This window comes from Coregonus clupeaformis, unplaced genomic scaffold (assembly GCF_020615455.1).
Source record: "Coregonus clupeaformis isolate EN_2021a unplaced genomic scaffold, ASM2061545v1 scaf1207, whole genome shotgun sequence".
Classification (NCBI taxonomy): domain Eukaryota; kingdom Metazoa; phylum Chordata; class Actinopteri; order Salmoniformes; family Salmonidae; genus Coregonus; species Coregonus clupeaformis.
Genome location: NW_025534661.1, coordinates 15,623 through 23,433, shown reverse-complemented (window position 1 = coordinate 23,433; position 7,811 = coordinate 15,623).

Below are 7,811 nucleotides of genomic sequence, written 5' to 3'. Positions count from 1 at the left end.
GACGCAGACGCGCGGTATTTCCGCTGATGAATCCGGCGAAGAAAGTTATACTTTCTAACGTGCCACCATTTGTTAGAGATGAAGTGTTGGAGCGAGGTTATCTCAATCATGGTCAAATTGTATCAACAATAAAGAAGGTTCTTTTTGGATGCAAATCTCCGTTGCTGAAACATGTCGTGTCTCATAGGAGACAAGTGCATATGATTTTAAAAAGGACATTGATGAACTGAATTTAGCATTCAGTTTTAAGATTGATGGATTTGATTATGTCTTCTACGCTTCTACTGAATCAATGAAATGCTTTGGCTGTGGAAGAGAGGGGCATTTGGTGCGTAATTGTCCCGAGAATGAGCGCGCAGATTCAGGTAGCAGCTCTAGTGCTGGTGCACCTAATGCACAACCGCGAAGGGATGAACATGCTAAGGGTGCGGGTGCTGGGGATGGGAGGAGGTGGGCAGATGTGGTAGGAAAAGTAGGAGAGGGAGGCAGTGTGGATACGGGGGCAATGGTGGTAGATCAGAACAAAGAAGGAGGGGAAAAGGTCGGTGAGATTGCGACTGCCGTTGCTGAGGTGGTGCTGGAAAATGAAAGTGGAGGTCAGGAGGAGATTGAAATAATGGAAAAGGAAGCAGCTGTTTTCAAAGTACCGAGGTAAGAGGAAGAATGTAAGGGGGTGGTGAAGGGTCTAATTCCAAGAGGAAGGTAGAGATTGATAAATCAGTTGAAGATAAACCAGTTGTAGAGATGGTGGAGTTTTCTTCTGGGAGGATAGCGAGAGTGAGTCATCTGATGCGTCACAACAAAATAGTGAGATAAATGGGGTGGAAGGGAGGTATGGGATTGAGAAAAGTACGTCAATTTCTGAAGTTGACAAAAGGGAAGAAATATATGCAGGATTATAATGTAACAGATTTTTTCCCTGAAAGTGAATTGTTTATTGAATCAGCAAAGTTTCTGATGTCAAAAATAACAGGGGGAGGTTTGACAAGCCCTGAAATTGCTAGACTCAAGAAAGTGGTCACGAGAGTGATAAGTGATGCAAATTCTAAAGAAAATGAAAGAGTTCAGTCGCAGCCTTAACTCTGTAAAGAGATGTGGTTGCTGTGTATTCCTCTGTATTTTTTTCCATCCATGAGCAGTTTTAAGATTTCTTCTTTAAACGTAAATGGGGCAAGAGACGTTAAAAAAAGAGCCATAGTGTATGAGTTAATTAGGGGAAAGGGGGAGTGACATACATTTTCTACAAGAAACGCATAGTAATTTGGAAAAATGAAGTTATGTGGCAACAGGAGTGGGGGGACAGTGGTGTGTAGTCATAAAGACTCAAAAAGTGGGGGGTGTGGCCATCTTGTTCTCAAAAGGGTTTTTGCCTTTGTCATATGAGGTTGAAGAGGTAGTTGAGGGAGGTTATTAAAAGTTAGAGCAAGGTATGAAAACATCACTATGTGTCTGATAAATGTATATGCCCCCAGTGGTGGCGGTTGAGAGGGTATGTTTTTTAGAGACATTATCAAATACCATTGAGAAATGTAATAATGAAGATTATTTATTTATTGCTGGGGATTTTAACTGTACAGTCAGTGATTTAGATAGAAATCACAAAGAACCTCATATAGCCTCAAGGACTTTTTTAAAACGCCTCATTGTAACACATGAACTGTGTGATATTTGGCGGAGTCAACATGGAGGCACGAGACAGTACACCTGGGCACATGTGAGAGAGAACACCATCTCTATGGCCAGGTTAGATAGGTTTTATTGTTTTCAGCATCAATCTCAGGTCTGTAAATCAAGTGTGATAACCCCAGTGGGATTTTCTGATCATTGTTTAATAACAGAGGTGGTGTTCATTAACGATGTAAAACCCAAAAGCGCATATTGGCATTTTAATATAACTTTATTGAGTGATGCTCACTTCAGGAAATGTTTTAGTTTTTTCTGGGAGAGGTGGAGGTCTCAAAAGGCCAGTTTTGTATCCCTTCAACAGTGGTGGGATATAGGGAAAATCCAGATTCAACAATTATGTAATCAATACACAAGGGAATGTCACCAGGGATATCACCAAATCAACGAAAGCCTAGAGACTGAAATAGTGGAACTCATGACGTTGGTTGAGACCACAGGAGATCGAGGCCATACTCAGGCCCTCAAGAGGAAAAAAGCTACATTGGCAGACCTGCTGGGTATCAGAGCACGGGGGCATTGGTGAGAAGTAAGTTTCAGGGAATCTCTGAAATGGATGCCTCATCCAAATTTTTCTTTGGTTTAGAGAAAAGAATGGACAAAGAAAAATTATTCATTGTCTCAAATCAGCTGTTGGACAGGAGCTCACTAGCCCTAGTGAAATTAGGAAAGAGGGCAGTAGAGTTCTATGCTGAGCTCTACAAGTGTGAGTACAAAGAGGATAAAACAGTGACACAGCAGTTCCTTGATGGGCTCCCACAGGTGGCTGCAGAAGCTCAGGGTTGAGCTAGAGCAACCATTGTCTTTGCAGGAGCTATACACTGCATTAAAAGGCATGGAAAATGGAAGGGCACCAGGCATTGATGGGCTTCCCGTTGACTTTTTTAAGTCTTTTGGGCTATGTTGGGAGAGGATTGGCTAGCAGTAGTTAATGATAGTTTAACCGGAGGGTTACTACCAATAAGCTGCAGAAGGGGCTGTCTCACCCTACTGCCCAAAAAAGGGTGACCCTAGGGAGGTGAAGAACTGGAGGCCGGTGGCTCTATTGTGCACTGATTATAAGATCCTGTCCAAGGCTTTGTCCAACAGGCTGAGGGAGGTGATGGGGCAAATAATACATACGGACCAGTCCTACTGTGTTCCTGGCAGGCAGATAGGGGATAACATTTCTCTGATTCGTGATTTTTTGGACGTCTCTAGGGCTATTGGGTTGGATGCTGGTCTAATTTCAATTGATCAGGAAAAGGCATTTGACCGAGTTGAACATCAATACTTATGGCACACTTTTGAGGCGTTTGGGTTCAGCTCTGGTTTTATTGCCATGATAAAGGTGATATATGGTGACATTGAAAGTGTATTGAAAGTTAACGGTGGTTTGAGTGCTCCTTTTAAAGTGTGTAGAGGTATTAGGCAGGGATGTTCTATGTCGGGAATGTTATATGCCATTGCTATAGAGCCACTACTAAATAGCATTAGAAGTCGCATTGAAGGGGTGTACCTTTCAGAGGATATTCCTCCTATTCGTCTCTCAGCCTATGCTGATGATGTAGTTGTTTTAGTGAAAAATCAGCGGAGGTGGATAGTTTGAGTCTAATGGTTGACCGTTTTAGGGGAATATCCTCTGCAAAGGTAAATTGGGAAAAAAGTTGTGCTTTACAGATTGGAGAATGGTCTGGAGGGATCATGGCTTTGCCAGGAGGGCTGGAATGGTGTAAGGGAGGTTTTAAGTATCTTGGAGTGTACCTAGGAGATGAGGGGACAATGGAAAAAAATTGGATTGGGGTGGTTGAAATGGTGGAAGGGAGGATGAGGAGATGGCGTTGGTTGTTATCGCATTATGTCATATAGGGGCGCACTATTATAGTTAACAATGTGATTGCCTCTGCACTGTGGCATCGGGTTGTCAGTTTTAGAGCCACCATCTGGCCTTCTGGCTAAGATACAGGCAATTATTGTGGATTTTTTTTGGGATAAATATCACTGGGTTCCACAAAGTGTTTTGTATTTGTCAAAAGAGGAGGGGGACAAGGTCTTGTACATCTTGCTAGTAGGGCTGCTGCTTTCCGGTTTCAGTTTATTCAAAGGTTGCTTTATGGACCGGAAAATGTGGTTTGGAGAGGGGTGGCAGGTCTTGTATTACAGCAGGTTGGGGGATTAGGTTTAAACAAAGCTTTATTTTTGGTTGATAGTAGCCAGATTTCTAGGGAGGGAGTACCTCCGTTTTACAGAGGCCTTCTTAGGGTGTGGAGCATTATGAAGGTGTCCAGACGAACGTCAGCAGAGTCAGTGCATTGGCTGCTGGAGGAACCTCTGGTGTACGGGGCAAGACTGGATTGTACAACTGCAGCTGTTCCATATTTCTCCAAGATTCTGGTGAAGGGCAAAATCATCACCTTAAAACAGTTAATGGCCATGGCTGGGACCGCCTTAATGGATGGAAGAAGGGTGGCTGAACATTTGGGGTGAGGTCGGAAAGGATTGTCGGACAACTGCTGGGAAGCTGCAGGAAGGCTCTGTCAGCAGAAGAGTGGGGTATGCTTAATAGTCACAAGAAGAATGTACAAGATGAAAACGTCTCATTTCCAAGACTAGGGATTACACCCAATATCCCAGAGTCAGAAAGAACGGCGCTATTACTGGATTTGAGAGGGTTGGAAGAGGTGGGTTTGGATGAGGTGAATGGGAAAGACTTATATAGGGGGTGTGTCAAGGTTTTGAATAAAGATAAATTGAAAAATAGAAAAGACACTCCCATGGAGGGTAAAATTGTGCATTGATGACAAGGTAAAGCCAGCATGGAGAGCACTGTACAAGCCACCGTTACAAAAAGGGTACTGGGGATATGCAATGGAGGGTTTTGCATGGCATCATTGCAGTTAATGCTTTTGTATCTGTTATTAACTCAGATGTTGGAGATGGATGCCCTTTTTGTAATATAAGAGAAACAATTTTTCATTGTTTTATGGAGTGTGAGAGGATAAAACCTCTCTTGGAAATGCTGGAGTCTTTGTTTAAAGCTGTAGGGGAGATTTTCAGTAACACTGTTTTTATTTTGGGGTTTCAATATAGTAAGCATCAGAAAAGAAAATGTCAACTGTTAAATTTTATTTTGGGACAAGCTAAGATGTCCATTTTTCTGAGTAGGAAACATAAGATAGAAACGGGATATGGGCAGGATGTAAGATGTGTTTTTAAAGGATTAGTGAAAGCAAGAATAAAAGTGGATTTTGGAGTTTTTCTCAGCTGTAAAAGATCTCCCATTGTTTGAGGAGAAGTGGGCTTATGAAAGAGCGGTTTGTTTTGTGGAGGAGGGGAAACTATTTTTTGTTGATGAAATGAGTTGAATGTATATGTTCTTTTGTATTTTTATTTTATTTTATTTTATTTAGGAATTACATTTTTTTTCATTTCTGAAAAGGCAGTGTACCATTATTTATGTTAACACTTGAGTATAAAATAAAGGTTTTATAAAAAACTCAAAAAAACTCTCTCTCTCTCTCTCTCTCTCTCTCTCTCTCTCTCTCTCTCTCTCTCTCTCTCTCTCTCTCTCTCTCTCTCTCTCTCTCTCTCTCTCTCTCTCTCTCTCTCTCTCTGTCTCTGTCTCTGTCTCTGTCTCTGTCTCTGTCTCTCTCTCTCTCTCTCCCATCAAACCGTATAGAAAGCAGCCAACCTCAATATGGTTCCATTCCTGTAGTTATCAGGACACATGAGGTGTGGAACTATTATCTCCTTTCTAAGTGTGAACTTGTCCACTTCCCTTCATGGATTTAAAAGGAAATGACTGGTATATGTAAACTCCCTCTACCCCATGCCAACACCAATCCAATGCTGTACAATTAATTCCATAGCTTAACAACATACATCACTCACACACACACTCACACAGACACACCTATTCACTTGGGCCTTCTCCCTCATGCCCTGCTGACATCCATGCAGGCCCACATTGACCTTGTGACCTCTGGAGCTCCATGCATCTTGTTCTACACTCCTGCCTAGTAAAACCCTTTCTCCCATGGGCCTGAGAGTACAGCTCATTTGAGACCATTTTGGAAAAGATTTTCTGTCATTTTTAAATGCCCATAAAAAAATTCACATTATACTGCTGTTTTGAATGTATAGCAAAACCAGGTAGTTTTGAGGTTGAATAGCTACTTGAGTTGCTTGGTTCTACTGAAATTACCAACAGGCATTGGTCCAGGGTGATCAGGCCTATAATTGGAGACCATTTGGGTAAAGATTAGAGCTTTCTTTCCTTTTTAAATCACTCCAGGCAATATGTAATACAAATCTGATTTGATTGCAATGCTGGGAAGAACTACATCACAGTAGATCCACGTTGCCTTTCAACTTTTTTCAAATAGGAAAACCAGGTTTTTATCCGTTTGTTTTTTATAAAGCTAGAAAAATATATATATAAAAATATATAAAAAATATGAAGAAAATATGCATCACTAACTGTAAGTCGCTCTGGATAAGAGTGTCTGCTAAATGACTACCAAAAATATATATATATATATTTTTTCATAAATATGAAAATGAAAAAAAAAGACGACTACCAGGTGAACGAATAACACCACGTGCCCGTAGCCAAACACGTCTTTAAATGACCAGTGAGGTCGAATCCGGGTGGGGGGTGTGATAACTGCCTGAATGGAGGTGAAGCTTCACTTAATCTACTTTGAAGCAGAGAAAAAACCGTAATGTTGGAGAAGCTGACTTAATCTACTTTGAAGCAGAAAAAAATATGAAAAATTATTTTTTCAAAAATATGAAAATGAAAAAAAAGAAGACATGGGGCGCGTGGACGACTCGCTAGCTGGACCGGCACATTGAACGCGGGTCGGCGACTCCCCGCTTGCCAGGAGCCCTCCGAACGTGGACGGATCCTGCCGAGTAAGAAATGATACTCGGGAGGAGACAGAGAGAGGGAGAGGGGACTCTCTCCAATCCCACTGACCTCACTGTTGGGTACATGCGTCTGGACATTAAAACAGACCCAGTTGCTAGGTCAACCAAGCATAGACAGATAAGATAGAGAGACAATTCATACCCAGGTGAGTTACTGACTCTGGCCCAAATGACACCCTGTTCCCTACGTAGTGCACTAGGCTACTTCTGATCAGATCTAAAGTAGTACTACATAGGGGAATAGGGTGGAGATTTGCTCACTGTCATTAGAATGAAGATTTCCATACAGGAGTTACTGTCTCTGTCCCAAATCTCTCCCTGTTCCCTACGTAGTGCACTAGGCTTCTTCTGACCAGATCTAAAGTAGTCTTCTAGATTTTACATGTTTTCTCCCTGTCGTTAGAAAATGACAATATGGTAATGACTTTAGTGGTTTCCTCCCCCTTTGTTTTTATTGGTTGTGTGTTATGTGTGTTGTTGTGTTAGGTTTTCCCCTGTGTTCCTAATGGAAAATCCATTAACAATGAATCACAAACAAATTATATTCCAGTTGTGTTTAGACAACTTCATGGCTGACATCCCCCCAGTTCTGTTAAGACCCATTGAACTGGGTCACATTCTAAATGGTCACTTGTATTGATAGTCCATACTGGGCCTAACTGGGGTTAACCATACTGGAGGGTTTCTTTCTGCACACATATTCCCTCATCTCCAGAACTTTACCTGATGTCCTCTCTCTCTCTCTCTCTCTCTGTCTCTCTCTCTCTCTCTCTCTCTCTCTCTCTCTCTCTCTCTCTCTCTCTCTCTCTCTCTCTGTCTCTGTCTCTGTCTCTGTCTCTCTGCTCTCTGTTCTCTCTCTCTCTCTCTCTCTCTCTCTCTCTCTCTCTCTCTTCTCCTTCTCTCTCTCTCTCTCTCTCTCTCTCTCTCTCTCTCTCTCTCTCTCTCTCTCTCTCTCTCTCTCTCTCTCTCTCTCTCTCTCTCTGTCTCTGTCTCTCTCTCTCCCATCAAACCGTATAGAAAGCAGCCAACCTCAATATGGTTCCATTCCTGTAGTTATCAGGACACATGAGGTGTGGAACTATTATCTCCTTTCTAAGTGTGAACTTGTCCACTTCCCTTCATGGATTTAAAAGGAAATGACTGGTATATGTAAACTCCCTCTACCCCATGCCAACACCAATCCAATGCTGTACAATTAATTCCATAGCTTAACAACA